Consider the following 26036-nt stretch of genomic DNA (forward strand, 5'->3'; position numbering starts at 1 on the left):
GACAACGAGATGGTGGAGAAAAATGCCAGAATATGGCGCAATGATACTGACCCAATACAGATTTAGGTTCTCAAAAAATGTCTCAACTCTTTTGTCACAATATCATCGTACCCTATAATAATATCATTCGCCTCCTCATTTTGTCCTACGGTGCATCAGTTTCCGTGGTGAACGCCGATGTGAAATAATCCTCAAGGACTTTCCGAAATTCTTGTCTCCAAATAACCTATTTTCTTCCTAAAAAAGGCCCGTCATTCTCTCGCTCCCTTTTTGCGTACCTTCTTAATATCCCTTGTTTCAACATTGGTGCTTTGTTTAATAACGCCGAATATCTGGCTCTATAGAGGATGACTAAACACTAATCATCATTTATTTTCCCGTGCCCATATCTGAAATATTTTGAAACAATTAGCTTCTTGGTAATTGCCTTGTGTTGCTCAATACTTAGCTTCATGCTCAGAAAAAAAAACATGAAATTACTGAGATCAATATTATAAGATAAACATGTCATGTGTGGATTTAGACCCTACGGCGATTCTCAATGAACGTTCCCCAGTTCCTGCGCAATCTACTTCTATTCTGCATTCGCCAGATTGAGCGCTGTCCCGTGAAGACCAGCCTGGTCATAACCATGTACGACCTTAATACTTGAGCAATTATGGGCACTGTTCCCAAAATGGTTTCCATCGAATTATTGCTAATTTGGTCGGCATAACTGCATATATTTTACTTATACAGACTTGGTGGCACAGGAAATGTAACAGTGGAAAACTAATGTTCTTTATGTAAGATAGCAATGGGGGCAAAGTACTGACCTATGAACGTAACGGGTTCTGTGCAGATGTGTTTGCTCTGGAGGGCGCTGTCAGTGACCCAAAGTCCCGAGAGTGTCACCTACCGGGAGTGAGTGCAATTGCTATTACAAATGAAAAAGTGCTCTGCAGCCACAAAGGGCATAAATTGAATAAATCTCCTGGGACAGATGGACTACATCCCTGAGTCCCAGAGAGGCTGCTGAAGAGAAAATTGATATATTGGTCATTTTCTGTAAAGAATCGTTTGAAGCTGGCAAGGCTCGGAGGACTGGAACATTACAAATGTGACTCCACTCTTTACGAAGGGATGAAGTCAAAAGATTGGAAATTTTAGGCCTCTTAGCTTCATCTAACTGGGAAACTCTTGGAGTACATCATTAAGGATGAGATTGCGAGTTACTGGGACACTAATGTTAAAATAACAGAAAGTCAATAGGGTTTCTCTGAATGGAAATCTTGCCTGACAAGTCTGTTAGAGTTCTTCGATGAACTCGCGAGGATGGTAGATAAAGGTGAGGCAGTGGATGTCATTTACTTGGATTTTCAGAAGGTGTTTGATAATGGGCCACACATGCGGCTGCTGAACAAGTTAAAAAACTATGGTGTTACAGGAAAGATACTGGCATGGTTAGAGGAATGACTGACAGGCAGGATGCAAAGAGTTAGAATAAAAGACCTTTTTTTGCAGATGGCTGCCGGTGACTAGAGGTGTTCCTCAAGGTCAGAATTGGGACATCTGCTTTTCACCCTGTTTGCCCGTGATTTGGGTGATAGAATTAATTGCTCTGTGGCAAAGTTTGCAGAAGATGTGAAGATTGGTGGGGTTGGGTAGGTAGTACTGATACCCGCAGAATTTTGAAAGGACATGATATCTTCGATGTGGAGAAAATGTTTCCTCTGGGGGAGGTATCCATCACTGGAGGACACGACCTGACAAGTCAAGCGCGACCGTTCAGAACTGTTGTTCTGGAGTCCAACGCCGTGTGTAATATTCAGTCTGGAAATCTATCGTATCCTGATCGATCGGGGCATCAAATGATACGTTGTGAACGTAAATCTATGCGTTTGAGTGAGTTCTGGGATCAGCCATGATATAATGGCGCAGAAGACTCCACAGCCCAATGGCCTATTTCTGCTCCTATGTTTAATGGTTTAATGGACTATTTAAATATTTTATTCGCATGTCATTTTTTACTGCTGTTTTACTTTTTTTCTTCTTACTGCTGTTTTACTTTTTCCCTTTGTATTAATCCCAGGTCTGACCACTCTGCGTGACTGCTTTACCTTTAGAAATTACTAAAACCCTCTGCTGCTCTCTTGTCGGCGGGAGATTGACGAACACAGCCTAGGTTCCCTCCGCCCACCCCACTGTATTCCTCTCACGATAGAACACACGGCCACGATTTTTTCCAGCGTCAACGGAGTCAAAGTAAATTTATTATCAAACTATGTTATGACACCAAATACTACCTTGAGGTTACTTTTCTTGCTGGCATCCGGAGTACAACAGAGAAATGCAACTGAAACTTTGAAGTGCAATGTCAAATCTGAGACTATGCAAATAACCAATGTGCAATAGATGACAAACTGAGCAAACATGACAGAAATAAAATAATGAATAACGAATGAATGGGTAGATAGAAAGGGAGATAAGCTAACAGAGAAATTAAAATAAAACTATCTGCACATGAGTTGAAGAGCCCATGATAATGTGTCCATAGGTTGTGGATTCATTTCAGATTTGAGGGTCGTGAGGACATGCAGGCTGTTTCATGAGTCCAATAGTTTTAGGGTGACAACTGTCCGTGAACTTTTTGTGTGGGAACTGCGACCCCCTCCCCTCGGTCCCCATGGCAGCAGCGGGAACTGTGTATGTTCAGAATGGTGGAGATCTTTGATGATCGATAGTGCTTTCTTCCGTTAACGCTCTTTGTAGATGTGTTCAATGGTGGCGAGGACTGCCCCTTTCGATGGACTGGGCCCGAGTTGTTTCCTGCTTCCTGCATTGGTCCACAGAAGGTCTTGAAGGAACCATTCATGGTACTCTCAACGGACCATGCATGGAGGTGTGACAAACTTTTACCTGCCATCCCGAATCTGCGCAAACTTCTCAGGAAGTGGAGGTGTCGTCCTGCATCTTTGTAACGGCACTTTAACAGTTCCACTTACTGATAAAGGGATGATAAAGCCATGTGCAGAAGTTCGCTGATGACACGGCCATAGTGGGGTGTGTCAGGAATGGACAGGAGGAGGAGTATAGGAAACTGATACAGGACTTTGTGATATGGTGCAACTCAAACTACCTGCGTCTCAATGTCACCAAGACCAAGGAGATGGTGGTGGACTTTAGGAGATCTAGGCCTCATATGGAACCAGTGATCATTAATGGAGAATGTGTGGAGCAGGTTAAGCCCTACAAGTATCTGGGAGTACAGTTAGACGAGAAGCTAGACTGGACTGCCAACACAGATGCCTTGTGTAGTAGGAAGGCACAGAGTCGACTGTACTTCCTTAGAAGGTTGGCGTCATTCAATGTCTGCAGTGAGATGCTGAAGATGTTCTATAGGTCAGTTGTTGAGAGCGCCCTCTTCTTTGTAGTGGCGTGTTGGGGAGGAAGCATTAAGAAGAAGGACGCCTCACGTCTTAATAAGCTGGTAAGGAAGGCGGGCTCTGTCGTGGGCAAAGTACTGGAGAGTTTAACATCGGTAGCTGAGCGAAGGGCGCTGAGTAGGCTACGGTCAATTATGGAAAACCCTGAACATCCTCTACATAGCACCATCCAGAGACAGAGAAGCAGTTTCAGCGACAGGTTACTGTCGATGCAATGCTCCTCAGACAGGATGAAGAGGTCAATACTCCCCAATGCCATTAGGCTTTACAATTCAACTGCCAGGACTTAAGAACTTTTTTTAAAGCTATTATTAATGCTTTTTGAGTTAGTGATTTAGATGCATATCATATTATTACTGAGTTAAGTATTGTATGTAATGAGTTTTTGCTACAACAAGTGTATGGGACATTGGAAAAAAAATGTTGAATTTCCCCATGGGGATGAATAAAGTATCTATCTATCTATCTATCTATCTATCTATCTATCTATCTATCTATCTATCTATCTATCTATCTATCTATCTATCTATCTATCTATCTATCTATCTATATCCTTGGATTCACAGAATGTACCAACAGAGTACATTCATCCGGTATTTTCCAAGGAAGCGGATATGCGGGAACCAGGGGCTCAATGTTTAGTGTACATATACGTTAAAACGTTTCGAATTCAAGGAGGGGCAGGGTCTGGGCTTCCAACAAATGTTGGCCAGACCCACGGAACCTGATGGAATTCATCCCATGGTTATTGAAAGGCGGATGACGGAATATTGCTGGGGCCTTGCTCAGCTTCCTCGTGTCCCTTCCAGGCACAGGTGAGTTCCCGCTGCACTGGCCAGTGTTAATATTTTATCTCTTTTTAAAAAGAGAAACGGTAAAAATTCCGTAAACTACGGATAGGTGAGGCTGACTTTAGGTATATATATTCATTGGAGGGAAAAAAAATCAATGTACAGGATGTCCAGGATTTAGGGAGAGCTAACATGGTTCTGTTCCGGACCGACCTCGTCTTCCAACTTGATTGGGGAATGTAAGAAGATGACGATAGAGATTCATGAGGGTAAGGCCAAGATTCTCACAGAACTAGAAGCCTTTTACAAGGAAGAATAGGTGAAAATCTCCCAAACAGAATTAAAGACAGTTAGCTGAGAATAGAAAGCGTTTTCAATCTGGGACAGCTGCCAAACAGGGTGTTACTAAGAACTGACCATGGAGGGTGCCCAAACCTTCGCTTCCGGCCCTTTCCCTTTTCTGTTATTTTTAAACTGTAAAAGATGGAAATAAAAAAAAACGTAATCTTCCTTAAAATATTAATGAAATGTGTCATTTTCAACTTTATGTCTTTTGGAAATCAGATCATCTTTTACTTGCTAAGTTATTCACAGTAACAGAAATGTTGATCAGGTGTGCCCATACCTTTGCATGCCATTGATTGCAACTATAATTTGTAAGAACTATCTCTGCAATAATTATCTTTTTTTAATCTGTGCATATCATCATTGTTGTTTGATTCTTTTTTTTTGTTTGTTGCGTGTACCTTCCTTTCCAGACCGGTTGTATGTCAGTGTCCAGCTGTGTCTCAATAGGCTTCTCAATTTTATGTCCATTTACAAACAGGACACGCACCCGTGGACAGCCGACTGCTGGGATAATTAGATACACTTCCAGTGTGCATTTGTATCACTTCTCTGACGGTCTGAAAACAAATGGTTAATTGCATCTGTAATTCCGTAGAACCTAATTAAGAGTGTCTCCGTGGGGATTGTCGACGTCACCGCGGTGTGTGGCTGCTGGTCTATTAATATGTACGGTATCCATCACAACGATAGTTTCAGTGAGAGCCGCCAGTCTACGCTATCAGAGACCAGCGGCTGCAGACAGAGAGAAGACCGAGGGCGGATCGGGAACAGGAATCTGCACTAACCAGCAATGGATTATAATCTGCGAAATGCATCGCGCAACGCTACGGGAATTGCGAAGAATGTTTTCTGGGCGTTTCAATATCTTGTTGAATATTCCGAAGGGCAACCGTTGGACGATCGAATCACTTTGGCGATTTTTATAATCCAAGTGGTTTACTATCCTGTGCTCGCCATTGTAGCTTTTCCTGGTAAGTTTCCCGTGTCTTCCTCATGAATACGTTGAAAAGTTTAAGTCAGCTTCTCGTTCATCACTGTCCTTTAACGACTCGCTGAGTGCAAGACAGGTTTTCCGAGCCGGTATCACTTAAGCAAACATCGGTTCAATGGATTTGATAAAGTACCCCATGCAAATCTTATTGTGAAAGTAAGGAAGCATGTGATCCTAGGGGACATTGCTATGTGGAGCCAGATATGTTTTGCCCACAGAAGGCAAAGTGTTGTTGTAGACTGTCATTATCTGCATTGAGGTTGTTGACCAGTGGTGTGCCTCAGGGATCTGTTCTGGCACCCCTCTACTCTTCATGACTTTTATCAATGACCTGGATGAAGAATTGGAGCGATATGTTAGTCAATTTGCCGGTTTTACAATGGGTGCGGATGTTGTGGATGGAGCGGAGGGCTGTCAGCGGATAGAGCGGGATTTCTAACTGGTGCAAAATTGCTCTAAGATGTGGCAGGTGAAGTTCAACATAATAGAATATCAGGTCGTTCAATTTGTTTGGTCAAATATGATGGCAGAATATGGTGTTAACGGAATTAAACAAATAAATAACTCCCACCACCATCTCACCAGTTAAAAGGCATGAGGGCAGTTTCCATCATCTATCACCGTCACAAAGAGTGCGGAGGAAACTGACAGCATGCAGAGGGATATTAATGTGCTCACCGAATGTACCAGGGTCTGGAAGATGGAGTGCAAAGTTGGTAAATGCGAGGTGATCCACTGGGGAAGGGCAACTGGAAGAACAGAATATTATTTAAGTGGTAAACGATTGCAGTATGCTGCTGTGCGGAGGGACTTTGGAGTGCTTGTGCTTGAATCACAAAAGGTTGGTTTGCAGGTGCTGCAGCCTATCAGGAAGGCAAATGGGATGTTCGCCTTTGTTGCCAGAGGGATTGAATTTCAGAGCGAGGAGGTCTTGCTGTAACTGCACAAGTACTGGTGAGGCGGCATCCGGAGTACTGTGCAGTTCTGGTCTCCCGACTTCAGGATTGATAAACTGTCTGTGCAGGCGGTTCACCAGCTGATTCCAGAGATGAGGTGGTTCGAATATGAGGGGCAACTGAGCCGCCTGGGATCGTACTCGCTGGAGTTCAGAAGGATGAGAGGAAATCTTCTATAAACATATACAATTATGGAATGGATAGATAGGATTGTGGCCGCAAAGTTGTATCCACTTGTATGTGAGACCAGAATTACGGGTCACAGCCTAAGGATTCTGCGGAGTAAATTTAGGACTGCGATGAGGAGGACTTCTTTTCTCAGAGCTCTCAGAGGGTCGTGAATCTGTGGAATTCTCTGCTCAAAGAAGCAATGGCGGCTGCCTCAATGAATATATTTAAGACTGGCTGCCATAGCTGCTTTTTTTTTGTATAGTAGAGGAATTAAGAGCTATGTGGAAAAGGTTAGCATGCGTCGATGAGTCCATTGTCAGATCAGCCATGATCATCTTCACTGCCGGAGCATACGAGTCCGAACAGATGGACTATTCCAGCTCCTGTTACGAATGTTCTTATTTTCTCTCGTGTTTACACTTGAGGAGAGTTGAAATTCTGTCACCGTCATACATGGTACGTTAATTAGTTCGTTTTATTCTCCCAACACTTCCCATGAGCAAATCCCACTGCTGGTGCCGAAGACGAGAATACATTCCAGCCACCTGTTACTATCACTGACTGGCCCATCAGGCTCAGGAACTGAATCCGGCCCTTCGAGCACCCAGCCCTCTCCGCCTTTCCATCGAACCTGATTCTTTGTCGCTCTCAACCATCCAGTCTTGTACCCATCGGCGCCTGGATGATTCAAGACAGCATCACTCTCCTCTACCAATTGTTCCACTAAACTGCCCCCTCTCCCCCAAGAGCCGTCGGTGGCGAGGAATTCCACACATTCACCTATCCCGGTCTGAAGATATTTCTACCCATCTCTGTTCCAAAGGGATGTCTTTCTATTGTGAATCCTCGTCTTCAGGTGCAGACTCCCCAACTACAGAAGCTACCTCTTCTTGTATCTCGGAGTTTCAATATTAGATAGTTTCAATGAGATTCCCCTCATTCTCCTGAACTTCAGCAGTTACAATATAATCACAGCCGATTCAATAACGGTTTCCGATAATCTCCTTAGTAGATACATTAACCTCCTATTCCTCTCTGCACTCAGAAGCGCTATTGATTAAAGTCAATGTTTTCAGAGAATATTTCCATCCAAATGTGTGTTAATGGTCTTTATCTCCCTCCACACAGTGAACGTGGTGACAATTGTCATCCTGTCGCGAGGGAAGTGCGGTCTCTCCAAAGGCGTCACAATGTACCTGGTTGCCATGGTAGCAGCGGATCAGCTGGTCGTTCTGTTCACTCTGGTATTGAGCAAGATTCCGTGGAGCTCCATGCCAGGAGCGTTTTTACGCTGGTGGTATCGTGTTTCCGTGTGTAATATCCACGCTGTCGTGTCCTACGGCGTCACGGACTGTTCTGTCTGGTTCACCGTCGCTTTCACCTTTGATCGTTTTGTCGCCATTTGTTCACAGAAGTTGAAACGAAAGTACTGCACCGGGAGAGCGGCCGCTCTGGTTCTGGGGACAGTGACTGTGCTGAGCTGCGTAAAGAACATTTTCTGGTACTTTTATCTCGATGGGACTTATGCGTTGATACTTTCGACCGTGCTCTGTTACCGTTCTGATCGTTTTTTCAAATCACAGGAGAACACATTTGAACTGATTCATTCCCTCATCACCCCAATATTCCCATTTGCTCTCGTTCTGCTGCTCAACAGTTTAACCATCAGGCACGTCTTAGTGGCCAGCCGAGCCCGGAAGAGACTCCGTGGTTCGCGCGATGGCGAAACGCCCGCCGACCCGGAGATGAAGAACCGCAGGCAATCCCTCCTCTTACTGCTGGTGATGTCGGGGAATTTCATCGTGCTGTGGGCGCTGTTGACTGTGTCTTCCGTTTGGGAGAGCCTGTATATTTACATTAACGTGCGGCCCCCGAGGTCTCTGCGGGAGCTGGGCTACATGCTGCAACTGCTGAGCTGCTGCACCAACACGGCCCTTTACGCCGTGGTCCAGGCCAGGTTTAGGGTGCAGCTGAAGGAGACGGTGAAATCGCCCTTCCGTCTCATCGCAAAGTTCACACGGCGTTGTCAGGACCGCATTAAATTTCGGTGACACTTCTCCCATACCTCAACGATATATCCCAATTCCTCACTGGCATGTGCGGTTCCACTGGGGCTGTGGACGACCCCGATTATCTGCCGCCCTCGCCCACTCCATGCCGTACCACGATCGGGGACGTCTTCCCAATCTGCCTGCACTGCCCTCCCTCCAGTTCACGTTATTCATGAGTTCCCTCTAACGCCTTCTTCATTTCCACCAAGTCCGTTCTTCTACTGTTATAAAGCCATAAAAACATATAACAATTACAGCTCGGAAACAGGCCATCTCGGCTCTTCATGTCCGTGCCGAACGCCTACTCTCACCTCATCCCACTGGTTCGCACCCAGCCCATCACCCTTCATTCCTTTCCTGCACATTACCTATCCAATTTCACTTTAAATGACAATACCGAACCTGCCTCTACCACTTCTACTGGAAGCTCGTTCCACTTAGCTACCACTCTCTGAGTAAAGAAATTCCCCCTCGTGTTACCGTTAAATTTTTGCACCCTATCTCTCAAATCATGTCGTCTTCTTTGAATCTCCCCGACTCTCACTGGAAAAAAGCCTATCCACGTCACTCTATCTATCTCACTCAGAATTGTAAATACCTCTATCGTCCCCCCTCAACATTCTACGCTCCAAAGAATAAAGACCTAACTTTTTCAACATTTCCCTGTAACTTAGGTGCTGAAACCCAGGTAACATTCTGGTAAATCTTCTCTGTACTATCTCTGCACGCATGCGATGCTTTGACATTACCATCGCACTGCGACCGTTGTGACCTGCCGGTATTCTGTGCTGCTGGGAAGTCTCCTCCGTAACACCCGATGTACTCCGATTCTTTCCTTTGGTGAGAGCTTTTAGTTCCAACAACCGCAGCCTTTGAATGTTTTGCGAAGAATGATTATCGTGGACAGACTGCAAATCTCCACTTGATCCGGAGTTCTTTGGAATCTCCCCGTCACCTCTAGAGTAATTCAGTAACTCGGACTCGTAAAACCACTCGTCAAATCGTCTTTCCTCCGTCTGGAGCAGCAATTGCCATCGAAATACCTTCTAGGAAATAAAATAAATTTTGCACACTTTGTGCAGCCGAGTTCCAACCTGTACAATCAGATTAAGTATGTTGAGTATGTTGGGAATGTGGCTGGTCAGGAAAGGGCTGCGAAGGTCCATGTTTTATTGAGATTACACAGACATGCACACACACACATACACGCACAATCAACTGAACACCAACTCCACTCCCTTTGCAATTTTTGGTCATTTCTTTCTCAATTCTTTCTGAAAAATTGTTTACATTGCTTACATTTCCATTTACATAATATATTATTATTATATTGTAGTTTGTCCTTTACTGTGCCTATTGTCTTGCTTATTAATTATTGTACTGCCTTACACTGTTTTGTACACTTTATGTAGCACCGTGTAGGCCTGAAGTCTAATGTAGTTTTGTGTTGTTCACGTAGTCTAGTGTAGTTTTGTGTCGTTTCAGGTAGTCCAGTGTAGTTTTGTATTGTTTCAGGTAGTCTAGTGTTGTTTCGTGTTGTTTCAGGTAGTCTAGTGTTGTTTCGTGTTGTTTCAGGTAGTCTGGTGTAGTTTTGTGTTGTTTCGGGTAGTCTAGTGTAGTTTTCTGTTGCCTCACGTAGTCTAGTGTAGTTTTGTGTTGTTTCGGGTAGTCTAGTGTAGTTTGTGTCATTTCGGGTAGTCTGGTGTAGTTTTGTATCGTTTCAGTTAGTCTAGTGTACTTTTGAGTTGTTTCAGGTAGTCTTGTGTAGTTTTGTGTTGTTCCGGGTAGTCTAGTGTAGTTTTGTGTGGTTTCAGGTAGTATAGTGTAGTTTTGTGTTGTTCACGCAGTCTAGTGTAGTTTTGTGTTGTTTCAGGTAGTATAGTGCAGTTTTGTGTTGTTTCACGTGGTCTAGTGTAGTTTTGTGTCGTTTCAGGTGGTCTGGTGTAGTTTTGTGTCGTTTCAGGTAGACCAGTGTAGTTTTGTGTTGTTTCGGGTAGTCTAGTGTAGCTTGTGTCATTTCGGGTAGTCTGGTGTAGTTTTGTGTCGTTTCAGGTAGTCCAGTGTAGTTTTGTGTTGTTTCAGGTAGTCTAGTGTAGTATTGTGTTGTCTCACGGAGTCTAGTGTAGTGTTGTGTTGTTTCAGGTAGTCTAGTGTAGTTTTGTTTTGTTTTACGTAGTCTAGTGTAGTTTGTGTCATTTCGGGTATTCTGGTGTAGTTTTGTATCGTTTCAGGTAGTCTAGTGTAGTTTTGTGTTGTTTCAGGTAGTCTGGTGTAGTTTTGTGTTGTTCCAGGTAGTCTAGTGTAGTTTTATGTTGTTTCAGGTAGTCTAGATTAGTGCTGTGTTGTTTCAGATTGTCTAGTGTAGTGTATCAATGGGGAGTAATTTCTAATGCTGGAGCGACATCGGAGGCCGTACTGTGGTCATCGTTATACAACCAGTTCCAGTACAACGAGGGGATGGATTTCTGTACTGGCTGTTAGGATTTATTTTTGATATAAAGTGAATTCATCCAAGTCCATGACGAGTAAAGCCCTCCTCATTACTGACTGCATCTACAAGGAACTTTTTGATTTCCGCCTTGAATATCTTCCCGGGCTTGGACTACACAGCTGTCTGTTCTGAAGGGTCGCTCCTCCTTTGTGAGGTTGTGTCCCCCAGTGATGGGTACCTCCAACAGTGGAAACATTCTCTCGACATCGACACTATTAAGTCCTTACAACATTCGGTGGGTATCAACGAGCTCCTCCCGCAGTCTTCTAAAATCCAGCGAGTACAGACCTAAGTTGTCAAACGCTCCTCATGTTAACACCTTCATTCCCAGAATCACCGTCCTGGACCTCCTCTGGTGTCTCTTCAATGACAACAAATCCTATCAGACATATGGGGCTCAAAACTGCTGACAATATTCTCAAATACGGCATGACTTGTGTCTTGCAAACCATCCACCCTAACTCCTTGCTATTATATTCTATTCACTTGAAATAAATGACAACATTACATTTGCCTTCTTTACCACAGGTGTAAGCTGTAGATTAACCTTCTGGGAGTCTTGCATGAGGAACCCAAGTCCATCTCCACCTCTGATGTTTGAACCTTCTCTCCATTCAGATAATAGTCTCCCTTATTGTTCCTTTTACCAGAATGCTTTATCACATATTTTGCAACACTGTATTCCATCTGCCACTTTCCCACCATTCTTCCAATTTGTCAACGTCTTGCTGCAATCTCATTGCTTCCTCAGTACTACCTCCCGAACTCTCACCTAACTTCGTATCTTCAGGCAATCTTTTCCACAAAGCCATTAATTCCATTATCGGAATCACGGACAAACAAGGTAAAAAGTAGATGTCCCCATAGTAACCTTGAGGAACACCTCTCGTCACCGGCAGCCAAACACAATGTCCCCCTGCGTCGCAGTCGTTGCCTCCTTCCTGTCAGCCATTCCTCTATGCATGCCAGCATCTTTCCTGTAACGTCGTAGATCTTTATCTTGTTAAGGAGCCTCATCTGTGGCACCTCATCAAACATCTTCTGAAAATCCAAGATAATGACATCCTCTTATTTTTCCGAGCTGGAGTTGCTGGCATGACATTCAACCCAGCACGGATGGAAAGCATGCAAGGAAGCCGGCTGGATTCGGACTCGGAAGTCCGGGTCTGATGCCGCCACGCCACCAATCGGCACAAGGATATCCACTGCCTCAGCTTTATTCCCCGCTGCATTTCACTTCCTCCAATAACTTTAACAGATTTGTCAGTCTGCATTTCCATTCAGAGAAACCCTGTTGACTTTGACTTACTTTGTCATTCGTCTCCAAGTACCTCGCAATCCCATTCTGAATAATGGACTCCAACACTTCCCCACTTAGATTAAGCTAACTGGCCTAAAATGTCCAATCGTTTGCTTTCGTCCTTCATAAAGAGCGGAGTCGCATTTGTAATCCTCCACTCCTCCGAGACATTCCCGAATCAATTGTATTTTGATAGGAGATGAGCAATATATCCATTATCTCAGGACTCTGGGATGTGGTCCATCAGTCCGAGAAAACTTATACGCCGTAAGAACTTTGTTTTTGACGAGCACTTTTTCATTTGTAGAAACAATGACACTCATTCCCGGTCCCCGACTCTCTCGGGACTCTGGTACACTGACACAGCAAACGCATATGAGAAGAACCCGTTAAGTCCATAGGTTATTGTAGTCGTAAATAAAGAATACTACTTCTCAATTGTTACATTTCCCATGCCCCCAAGTCTGGATAATAACAATATATGGAGTTATACCGACCAAATTATCAATAATTATAATAATTTTGGGCACTATTCCCAAAATAGTCCCATAATCGCAGAAGTGTTAAGGTCGTTATTCGTTATGATCAGACTGGTCTTCACGGAAGTGAGCTCAGACGGCAGAATGCCGGATAGAAATCCACTGGTCAGGAACTGGAGAACGTTCAATAAGAATTTCCGTCGGGTCTAAGTCCACACGTATTATGTGGGTATCTTATAATATCGATCTCAGTATCAGCACGTTTTTTTTTTCGCTGAGGGTGAATTTAAGTATGAAGCAAGAGAAGACAATCTTCCAGAAACTAAATGTTTCGAAGCATTGTAGATATGGACATAAGAAAAGAAATGATGTTTAATGTTTAGTCATTCTATATCGAGCCAGGTATTCGGAGGTTATTAAACAAAGCGCAAATGTTGAAATATTGAGAAGGCATCTGAGGCGCAAATGGGGAGCGAGAAGAATGGTGTGCCTTTTAAAGGAGGACGCAGCATATCTGGAGACAAGAATTTCGGAAATCCTTGATGGTTATTTCACCTCGCTGCTCACTACGGAATCGGATACACTGTAGGTCAAAATCAGGAGGTGAAAATTTTATTGTAGGGTACAATGAATCTGTGATAGAAGTGTTGTGATTTTATCGAACGCAACTATGCATTGCGTCAGTATCGCGCTTCGCCATATTCTGGCCCTTTTCTCCACCATCTAGGTGTCTTCACTGAACAACCTGTCGGCTCATCCAACTATTCAATCCACTGTAACACCTCCTGTCTCGCTTCCATTCTGAGCCACCGCGTTGTAATCAGTTCCGCAGACAAGACCATGGCATCACTCTCATGGTCTGTTGTCCCGCCAACAGTATCTGTCGATAAAACTTTTATAAATGGAATAACCTCAGAGTGTTCTGCACTGTCTGTTTATTCCTTTTCCCTCTCCTTTCGATCACACAGATACCTGCCACCTGCAACTCAGCGGTAACACCTCACTCTCCCTTAAAGAGCCGAATGTCACTGACCTGCAGCTCCAGATTCAGACATATAAAGGATTATCTTGTTGCATCGTTAAAGACTGACAGACTGTAGGATGTGGTGGCTGTCGCTGAATCGTGGCTGAAAGTTGTGCGCATTTCAGAACTGAATGTCCAAGGCTACACGTTGTATCGGGAGGATAGGAAGGTTTGCAGAGTGGGTAGCGTGGCTCTGCAGGAAATGAATGGCATCAGCTCACTAGAAAGATGTGACATAGGATCGTAAGCTCTGGATTCATTGTGGTTGTGTTAAGAAACTGACGGGGTAAAAGGACCCTCATGGGACACATATACAGGCCTCCTGACAGTAAAGGGAATACAGTCCACAGATTTCAACAGGAACGAAGTGTGTGCATAAAGGTCGATGTTATGATAGCCACGGGATTTTTCTGTATCCAGATCGATTGCTTTGGCTTGTTTGTGCGGTTTGTCCTTAAGCCGACTTGTGGGTCAGCTCTACTGCATTGGCAGCGGTGAGGTGAATCGGAAATGATTAGAGAGCTTGAGGTAGAAGTATATTAAGGTGGCAGTATAACTGAGTTAAATTTGAAAGAAAATAGGGGAAATTAAAGTCTGACGCAGCAGCACTTCAGGGGAGTAAAGAAAATTACAGTGGTCTCAGAAAGGTCTTGGCTAAAACAATGAAGAAGTTACTGGCAGGATTTTCTGCAGGGCAGGAATGCGGCCAGCTGGTAACAGAATACATGCATTCTGAAAGATTTCTCCAAGTGAAATGCAATGTCAGAAAATGTATGGTCATGCACTTTGGTAACAATTTAAATGTTCAAACTATTTGCTAATCATGGAAAAATTCCACCAAACTGAGCAGCAAAGGGAAATTGGAGCCCCTGTGCAGAACACCTAAAGGGTTCGCATGCAGGTAGAGTCAGAGGAAAGAAAGAAAAATATGTTAGCATTCATTTCAAGAGGGCAAGGAAACAGGAACCGTGAGCCATGATGAAATTGTGCAAGGCGCTGCTGAAGCCTCAGCGTGTGTACTGTCAGCAGATTTCGGATCCTCTTCCAACAAAAGATGTGCTGGCATTGGAGAGTGATCAGGTTTGCTTCTCCAGGATGGTACCAGAAATGAAAGAGTTGTCATGCAAGAAACATTTGATGTTGCTGGGTCCATAGTCGTTAGGATTCAGAGGAACAAAGTGGGATCTCATTTGAACCTCTAGAATGTTGAAAAGACTCGGAGAGAGGATGTGGTAAGGATGTTGCCTAAGGCTGCCTTGTATAGGACCAGAACGCATAGCCTCATAAAAGAGAGACGTCTATTTAAAACAGTGATGTGGAGAACATTTTGTCGCCGGGGATGGTGAAGTTGTGGAATTTTTTGCCACATTCAGCTGTGAGGCCATGTCGTTAGGAGTATTTAAGGCAGAGATTTATGGCTTGTTGATCGGACACGGCATCAAATGTTACGGGGAGAAGGCCGAACAATGGGGGCCGGGAAGGGAAAGAATGGATAAGCGATGATTGGGCAGATACGATGGTCCAAATGGCCTCATTCCGCTCCTACATATTCTGTTCTTAAGGCCTTGTGATCTAAAACCGGTGAGAGTTACGGATGTTTTCTTGTTTTCAGGTTTTGTTCAAGCTCAGGACGACGCTGCTTCGATGCAAATCCCTGCGATGAACAGGGAACATTGAAAGAATTTCGAGAGAGAAAAAAAAACCTACATACATTGCAGCTGTCAAGGCGCAATTAATCGTCTCGGCTCGAACCGACATTTATTTCCAGAGATGCTGTCTGAACTGCCGAACATTTTGTGTGTGATTCCGTTTTAAGTTCAAAATTCAGAGCACAATGATTATCAATGTAATGTAATGTCCTGGTTCATATTTTCACACTTATGCTGTAAGGAGGGCAGTAGCGATAGGGGCTTCTATAGTTAGGGGATGAGACAGGTGATTCTGTGGACGCAGGGAAGAAACTCGGAAGGTCGTTTGCCTCCCTGGTGCCAGGGTCCGAAATGTTCCAGATCACGTCCAAGATATCCTGCAGTGTTAGGGGGAACTGCCAGAGGTCCTCGTACATATTCGTACTAATTATATAGGTCGAAAAGGGAGGCGATTCTGAAAAAAGTGAGTACAGGGAGTGAAAAATGGACATGACACGCAGGAAAGCAAAGGTAGTGATCTCGAGATTACTGCATGTACTACGCGACAGTGTGTACAGGAAGTGAATGAGGTGGAAGATAAATGCATGGCTAAAGATTCGATTAAGGGGGCAAGGATCCAAATTTCTGGATCATTGGGGCCTCTTTCTTGGCGGGTGCGATCTGCACAAAAATGAACGGGTTGCACTTGCATCCCATGGGGACAAATATCCTGTCGAAGAGGTTTGCTAAGTGTACGGGGAGAGTTTAATTAGAATTGTTCGGGGTGGGAACCGAACTGAAATGACTGGGGAAGATGCGGTTGGCTCACAAATGGAGAAAGCTTGTAGACAGTGCGTGAGGGAGGTTAGGCAGGTGATAGAGAAGGGACGAGCTCAGACCGACGGATTGAGATGTGTCTATCTTGACGCAAACAGTATTGTGTCATAGTCATTTCAGAGAGTTGGATGGCTCAGGGATTGGAATGGTTACTTCAAGGGCAGGGTTTTAGATGTTTCACAAAGGACGGGGATGGAGGCAAAAGAGGTGTGTGCGTGGCCCTGTTGATCGGAGATAGTGTCACGTCTGTAGAAAAGATGGAAGTCATGGAGAGTTTGTCTACGGATTCTCTGTGGGTGGAGGTTAGGAACAGGAAGTGGTCAATACTTTTATTGTGTGTGTGTTTTTTATAAGCCGCCCAATAGTAACAGGGATATCGAGGAGCAGATAGGGAAACCGATCCTGGCAATTTGTAATATTAACAGAGTTGTCGTGATAGGAGATTTTAATTTCCCAAATATCGATTGGCATCTCCCTAGAGCAAGTCTTTAGATGGGGTGGAGTATGTTAGCTGAGTTCAGGAAGGTTTCTTGATTCAATATGCAGATAATTCTACAGGAAGAGAGGCTGTACTTGATTTGGTATTTGGAAATCAACTTCATCATGTGTGAGATCTCTGTGTGGGAGAGCATTTTGGAGATAGTGATCATAATTCTACAATAGCATTGGGGAGAGATAGGAATTGATACGTTAGAAAAATCAGGTAGGAAATTGGAAGCTTAAATTAGGAACAGATGATTTCAGGGAAACGTACGGAAAATGTGGCAAATATTCAGGGAATATTTGTGTGGAGTTCTGCAAAGGTACGTTCCAATGAGACAGGGAAGTGATGGTAGGGTACGGGAACCGTCGTGTACAAAGGCTGTAATAAATCTAGTCGAGCGGAAAAGAAAGGTTTAGGAAAGGTTTATAGAGCTAGGTAATATTAGAGACCCAGAAGATTATAAGGCTAACAGGAAGGACATTAATATGGAAATTAGGAGATCCAGAGGGGTCATGAGAAGGAAATGGCGGACAGGATAACGGAAAACCCCAAGGCATTCTACAAGTATGTGAAGAGCAAGGGGATAAAACCTGAAAGAATGGGACCCATCAGACGTGACAGTGGGAAAGTGTGTACGGAACCGGAGGAAACGGTAGAAGTACATAATGAATACTTCAGTATTCACTATGGAAAAGGATCTTGGTGATTGTAGTAATGACTTGCAGCAGACTGAGGAGATTGAGCACGTAGATATTAAGATAGTGGATGTGCCGGAGCTTTAGGAAAGCTTCAAGTTGGATAAGTCGACGGGACCGGACGGACTATACCCCAGGCTCCTGTGGAAAGCGACGGAGGAGATTGCTGAGTCTCTGTCTATGAGCTTTGGATCATCATTGTGGACGGCTGAGGCTACGCAGGATTGGTGGGCGGCGGATGTTGTTCCTTTATTCAGGGAACGGGATAGAGATGGCTCAGAACTTATAGACCCGTGATTCTTACCTCAGTAGTTGGTAAGTTGATGGAGAAGATCCTGAGCGGCAGGATTTATGAACATTTGAAGAGATATAATATAATTAAGAGTATTAACATGGCTTTGAAAAGGGTGGGTCGTGCCTTACGATCCTGATTGAATTTTTGAGGATGTGACTAAATACATCGTTGAAGCAAGAACAGTATATGTAGTGTATATGGAGTTCAGCAAGGCATTTGATAAGGTACCCCATGCAAGGTTGATTGAGAAAGTTAGGAGGCATGGGATCCAATGGGGCATTGCTTGGTGGATCCGCAACAGGCTTGCCTAAAGAAGGCGAAGGGTGGTTGCAGACGGTTCATGTTCTGCATGGAGGAGGTCACCAGTGGAGTGCCTCATGGACCCTTACTCTTCGTGACTTTTATCAATGAACTGGTTGAGGAAGTGTAGGGATGGCTTAGTAAGTTTGCTGATGACACAATATCTGGAGGTGTTGTGGACAGTGTGGAGGGCTGTCAGAGTTTACAGCGGGACATTGAAAGGATGCAAGACTGGGCTGAGAAGAGGCAGATGGATTTCAATCCAGATAAGTGTGATGTGTTTCATTGTAGTTCGTCAAATATGACGGCAGAATGTAGTATTAATGGTACGACTCTTGGTAGCGTGGAGAATCAAAGGGATCTTGGGATTCGTGTCCAAAGGACACACAATGCTTCTGCGCGGGTTGACTCTGTGTTTAAGAAGGCGTACGATGAATTGGCATTCATCAATCGTGGAATTGAATTTAGGAGCCGAGAGGTAATGTTGGAGCTATGTAGGACGCTGGTCAGACCTCACTTGGAGCATTGTGCTTATTTCTGATCGCTTCACTGCAGGTCGGATGTCGAAACCATAGAAAGGGTGCAGAGGAGATTTACAAGTATGCCGCCCGAATTAGGGAGCATAGCTTATGAGAATAGGTAGAGTGAACACGGCCTTTTCTCCTTGCAGCGAAGGAGGATGCGAGGTGACCTGATAGAGGTGTACAGGATGATGAGAGCACAGCACGCATCCGTGGACAGCCGGCTGCTGGGATAATTAGATGCATTTCCAATCTGCTTTTGTGTCTCTTCTCTGACAGTCTGGAAATAAAGGGTTAACTGCACCTGGCATTCCGTAGAACCTAATTAATGATGTGTCCGTGGGGATTGTCGACGTCACCGCGGTGGTGTGACTGCTGGTTACCTGTTCTATTAATATGTCTCGCTCACAACGGCAGTTTCAGTGAAGCCGCCAGTCTACGCTATAAGAGACCAGCGGGCTCCAGATAGAGAGAGGACAGAGGCTGGATCGGGAACGGGAACCTGGACTATCCCAGCAATGAATCGCAATCTGCGAAATATATCACGGAATGCAGCGGGAATTCCGAAGGATATTTTCTGGGCCTATGGTTATCTTTCTTTATATTATGAAACGCTGCCGTTGGATTTACGTGTCACTTATGTGCTTTGGACCATCCGACCGATTTACTACCCAGTCCTCGCCATTGTAGCTGTTCCTGGTAAGTGCTTGGCCCCTTCCTCGTGATTAACGTTGAAGAGTAAAATTCAGCTTCTCTTTAATGCCTGTCGTCTCATTGCATGAGCCGTCTCTCAAACCGGTACCTCTTTAGCAAACATCGGCTGATTGCATTACAGGATTACAGAGATTGCATTCTCTGCCCAGCTTTGGGGTGGTCGGGGTCCCGGTTACCTCTCTGTCAGGCAAACGTTATATCTGCCTCTTCGCCTCTCAAACACTTCCACCAAGTAACTTCACATGCTCCTTCACTCCCAGAGAGGCAAGTCCGGGCTCTCACAGCCTCTCCTCAGAGTAAATGCCCTCCAATCTAGGCAGTAGTCTGACAAATTAAATCTGCACCCTCTGTGAAGCATATGCATGCTTCCGGTGACTTATGTTCCACAGTCCATTTGGGACATGGTAGGATAATTCAGCTATCTCGTAATTCGCTGGAGCGGACTGCATCACTGGAATGAATGAATGAATGAATGAATGAATGAATGAATGAATGAATAAACATATACATAGCTACCTCAAAGCCCCAGCTGTAAAAGAGAATGAGGTCACGTGGCCATCATTACTGCCACGATCTACCGCCTACACAAATAGTGCAGTGGAATCTGGGAGCGTACAGAAGGATGTCGATTGTTTTAGCGAACGTATTATTGTCTATGCGGACGGAGGACAATGTTGCTAAAGGCGAGGTCATCTACTTGGGAAGGACAAATAGAAGAACAGAGTATTATTAAGTGGTAAACGATTGCAGTTTGCTGTAGTGTGGAGGTACTTTAGAGTGCTTGTTCTTCAATCACAAATGATTGGTTTGCAGCAGCAGCAGGCTAACAAGAAGGCGAATGGGATATTGACCATCATTGCTACAGGGGTGAATTTAAGTGTAAGTAGATTATGCTGCAACTGCACAAGACACTGGTGAGGCGGTAGCTGACGAACTGCGTGGATGTCTGGTCTCCTGACTTGAGGAGGGATTTACTGGCGTTGTGGTCGGTTCACCATTTTGATTCCAGAGTTGAGGTGGCGAGCCGATGAGAACAGTTTGTGTCGCGTAGGACGGTACAGGCTGGAATTCAGGAGGATCAGAGACGATCTTTTTGCAACATATAAAATTACGAAAGGGACAGATAAGACAAGGGCAGGAAGCTGTTTCCAGTGGAAGCTAAGAGTAGAACTAGAGGACATACGCTGAAGCTTCTGAAGAGTGTATTTAGGACGTAGATGGTGAACAACTGCATTTACCTGAGGGTGGTGAACCTGTGGGATTCTCTGCCCAGTGCATCAGTGGATAAATTATTGCGCATTGGGGGTATTAAGGGATTTGGTAGAAAAGGCAGATAGATGGAGGTAAGTCCATAGTCAGGTCAGCCATGATCATCTTCAATGGCGGAGCTTGGCAGTCCGAACAGATGGACTATTCCAGCTCCTTCTTCTTCGGTTCTTCTGCTCTAATGTTCTCTCGTGTTAACAGTTGAGGGAAGTTGATTTCTGTAAACAGTGACGCTTGGCACATTCATCAGTTCATTATCGCATCCCATTTTAAACTCCTTCTTCTGACGCCAAAGATCAGAATGCATTCCAGCCATCGATTAATATCACTGCTTAGTCCACAGGGCTCGGGAGCTGACTTCGGCCATTCGAGCACCGAGCCCAATCTGCCATTCCATCATAGCTGATTTATTAACACTCTCAACCACATTCTGGCGCCCACTCCCCATCTCAATTGACGCCCCGACGAATCAGGAGCCTATCACTCTCTGCAGCAATGGTTCCAATGCACTGACCCCATAGCAGTCTGTGGCGTGTAATTCCAGAAATGCACCAGACTCGATCGAAAGGAAGTTCTATTCTGAAGTGATATATTTCACCTCAATTATACATCTATTTCACCTCTATAATATCTATCCACCTCTATTGTAAAGTGATATATTTATATCTTGAAACCTCGTCTTCTATTTGCAGGCTGTCCCACTACAAAAGATACACTCTCAACGTCCACGATATCTCGGCCTTTCAATATTGGAAATGTCACAATGAGATTCATTTCATTCTCCTGAACTTCAACAGGCACATTATAATCACTAACGATTTAATAATGTCTCCCGATAATCTCTTTAGTAGATAATATAATTCCATGTTCATCTCCACACTCGGAGGTCCAGTCGATTGAAATAATTATTTTCAGAGAATGCTAAGGACCAACTGTTTGTTAATCCTATTTATTTCCCTCCGCACAGTGAACGTGGTGACAGTCTTAATCCTGTCGCGGGGAAAGTGCGGTCTCTCCAAAGGCGTCACAAGGTACCTGGTTGCCATGGTAGCAGCGGATCAGCTCGTCATTCTCTTCGATCTGCTATTGAGCAAGATTCCGGGAACCTACATGCCACTTGAGGTTTTCATCTGGTCATTACGTGTTCCCGTGTGTAACATCCACGCCGTCCTGCTCTACGCCGCCACGGACTGTTCTGTCTGGTTCACCGTCACTTTCACCTTTGATCGATTTGTCGCCATTTGTTTTCAGAAGCTGAATGGAAAGTACTGCACCGGGAGAGCGGCGGCTCTAGTCCTGGGGACAGTGACTCTGCTGAGCTGCGTAAAGAACATTTTCTGGTACTTTTTGCTCGATGGGCCATATTCGATGTTAACGTTGTCCGTGCTCTGTATGCGTTCTTTTCGTTTTCCCCTATATCATGAGGCAGCGTTTCTGCTGATTAATTCCTTCCTTACCCCAGTATTCCCCTTTCTTTCGATTCTCCTGTTAAACACTTTAACCATCAGGCACGTCTTAGTGGCCAGCCGAGCCCGGAGGAGACTCCGTGGTTCGCGCGATGGCGAGACTCCCGCCGACCCGGAGATGAAGAACCGCAGGCAATCCCTCTTGTTACTGCTGGTGATGTCGGGGAATTTCATCCTGCTGTGGGCGCTGCTGACAGTGTTTTCCGTATGGGAGATCGTGGATTTTTACGTTGACCCTTCTCCTCCGTATACTCTGCTGGAACTGGGCTACATACTTCAACTCCTGAGCTGCTGCACCAACACGGCTCTTTACGCCGTGGCCCAAACCAGGTTCAGGCTGCAGTTCAAGGAGACGATGAAATCCCCCTTCCGTCTAATGCCAAAGTTATTCGGGCGTTGTCAGGAGAGCATTAATCTTAAGTGACGCCCAAAATCTCCCATTTCGTCAGTAGCATGTGCAGTTCCATGGGGGCTGTGGACGTCCCTGCGTAGCTCCCGCCCTCCGCCCCTCCATGCACCAACATGATAAAGAGTATCCCCAGTCTGCCTCCACTCTGCTCCTTCCAGTTTACTTTCTTCACTGTTTCCCTGTAATGTCTCCTTAAGTTCAAAATGGCGATTCTACCCTGAATTGCATGCGATGCCCTGACATCACCTTCGCAATACGACCGTGGTGCCCTGCCGGTATACCTTGCGGCACTAATGCTTGCTCAGGTTCGCTCGATGTAGCTCGATCTCTCCTCTGGCGAGGGCTATTGGTTCCAGGAGTACCTGCCTTCAAGCCGTTCAGGAAGACTGGTTACCCTGGACAGACTCAAGTCTCCGCTTGCAGCGGAGTTCTTTGGAGATCTGTCGTGCGTCCCGAGCAGCAATCCACATAGCAAAGCCTCTGGGAAATTAAAGAAATTCTTGGACACTTTCTGTAGTAGTGGTCCTAGCTGTCTAATTGGATTGAGTACTTTCGGTATGTGGGGAAGGAGATTGCAGAGGAAATGGCACATAATGTCTATTTATTTATTGATTCCCTCGTAGCTTGGCCTCTCTCCTCCGGTTGATTATCCGCCGTTCTACTCATTTCCCGCCGCTGACTGTACAGCGTGACCGCCTGGGTGTACTCGGCGTACTCCTGATTCCTCCCACAGACCAAACACCTATGTGTTCATATGTACATTGGTCATTGTAAATTGTCCCATTAGTAGGGACAGTCGAACCGTGAAGACAGTTGTGATTTGACTGGAAGTAAGACTTTTGAGAAGGACTCGTTCCGGTAGGCTGAGGCATGAGACTGAGTTGCATTGGATAACATTGCTTTAAGTAGAGTCCAGAGGGCAGTGCTGGAAGGCAGCCATTCTACTTGACACAATTGTTGGAAAAGTTCTGGCATTTGACTTGGATGAAAGTCGGCGTGGCTCATAAATACTCTTGCAGACGACACAAAAGTGATGGAATTGTCGATGTTGAGGGAGCTTGGTAAAAGTTCAGTTAGAAATGTGGCAGGAAAAATGACAAATTTGTTAAAGTAATACGACAGGTCGGTCTCGAACGATAGAGAAATTCGAGAATAGGAAATGTTTTTTAAAGAATATAGAGAAAATGGAGAGAGCAAAAGATGTTTTATGCTGAGGTATTAGAGGACTGTTAAGCTTGGTCGTGTTACGCAACGGCAACAGTGGAAAAATACCTCTAACGTGCACGCAACACTCTAAAGGTTTCAGCAGCAAAACAACACACACGGAATCTGGTTTTGCGGTTAACTATCGCTGTTCTATTAGTAAGTACGTAATACAGTAGCTTAAACCAAGTAGGCCAAGGGTTATGCATATATAGGTGTGTAAAAAATAAAGTTACGAAACCTATTCAAGCTAGCTGCAAGAGTTAGAAATTTTTGTTCAGCTCATATGTACAGAATTTGAAGTGAAAGAGCGATGTTTTTAATCCAAGCAAGGAGGTGCTGTCGATCTTCCCGCTGTCCTCTGAATCCTGAAACGAAACATCACTAATAGCAGCTTATCACAAGGCATCGTCAAGTGAACCACCACACAGGCAATAGTCGACACACCGGTAGATTCCACAAGGTTACCCCAATCACACACAACGTGATTGCCACTTACCCATTTCCACGACCTACGAAAAAACTCCAGCAGTGATTTGCCACAGGGGTGCCTTTCCTAGGTGAACTACTAGACCCAGACAAGAGGTAAACACACACGTGGTATGCACAAAGCTTTTCCCCTCACTAGTGAACCCACTCCTGCTGATTACCTCTTTGGCAACCACACTTTCGATTCCGAATGAAAATAAACTCACCCTAACAGGCTACTTGAACACAGAGTCCAAACAGTGATCTCTTTGTCACTAGGTTTCTTCTGTTTCAAACTTTCCCCTCCCCTCCTCTCCGTAAACTTATTCTAGTTGCAACAACTTGTGAGAGTCATTCAGCAATACTCTGGATCGACCTCTAATCACCCATTTGGGCGACTGAAAGTCTAAACCAGCGGCTGATACACTGGTGTCTTCCATTGACCGAATCCATCTTGACTTTGACTGTGTGTCTCTGTGTCCTTGTGTATTCAAAAACAAGCCGCAGAATAAAATAAAACGATCATTCACTGTTCAACTAATAACGCCACCTCTCTCACCACGGCAACAGAGGAATTTTCAAAGTCAGCAGAAATCCCACAGTATCTAAAGTCAGTCTCTTTCTCCCGGCGTTTTAAAGTGACAGTCCACCGAAATATGAACCCAGTGGGTATATAATAGTCGACACACCTGTTCGTGGGCAGGTAATTCAGTGACAGTGCTGTCTGATTCACTCACCTGCAAGAATAAAAAAAGTAGATTTGTATGCCGCCAGCAGGTGGCAGACTGTGATGCAGAGATTTTACGTTGTAAGCCGGAATCGCATTTTAATCACAACTCATGAGGAACAGTCCACAGTTAATGTCCGACAGTGAGTGCTTCTGGGGTTTGTGATATATATAGCTGAATCGGATGTCTGCGAATAGGCTGATTAATAATCTTGCAGATGGCACAAAAACATTTATTTACAAATATACACAAAGTGCGGGACAATTTTCATGCGATAACTTCAAATTCACTCTAAAGGGCAAAACGTTTACACAGAGAGTAGTGGGTACATGGAATACACTTCCGGATGTGCTGGTCGAGGCATAAGGATAAGTGGCATTTAAGAGAAGCCGAGACAGACATGTATCAATAAGGAAAATGGAAGGATATGCTCATTTTACAAGCAGAAAAAAATAGTTTGCGATTATAGAAGCATTGAAAATCTACAGCACATTACAGGAACTTCGGACCACAATTGCTGTGCCGAGCATTTACTTACATTATTAATTACCTAGTCTTACCGATAGGCCTCTTTTTTTTAGCTCCATCTGCCTATCCAGCAGATTCTTAAAAGACCCTATCGTATCCGCCTTCACCACCGTCACCGGCAGCCCATTCCAGGCACTCACCAATCTCTGTGTGGAAAATATAACCTGACGTCTCCTCTGTCCCTCCTTCCAGCAGCTTAACGAAGTGCGCTCGCATTATAGCCATGTCAACCCGGGATAATTCACTGTCTATTTATATTATCAATGCCTCTCATCATCTTATTCAGCTCTATAATGTCACTCCTCATCCTCCTTAGCTCGAGGAGAAAAGCCCTATTCTCATTCTACATGTTTAGTCACATCCTGAGAAAATTCAATCAGACTCGTAAGGCACGACCTGTCCTTGAAAAAGCCATGCTGACTATTCCTAATCCTGTTATAACTCTCCAAATGTTCCTAAATGCTGCC

Source organism: Hemitrygon akajei, unplaced genomic scaffold (assembly GCF_048418815.1).
Source record: "Hemitrygon akajei unplaced genomic scaffold, sHemAka1.3 Scf000051, whole genome shotgun sequence".
In the NCBI taxonomy this organism is placed as follows: Eukaryota; Metazoa; Chordata; class Chondrichthyes; order Myliobatiformes; family Dasyatidae; genus Hemitrygon; species Hemitrygon akajei.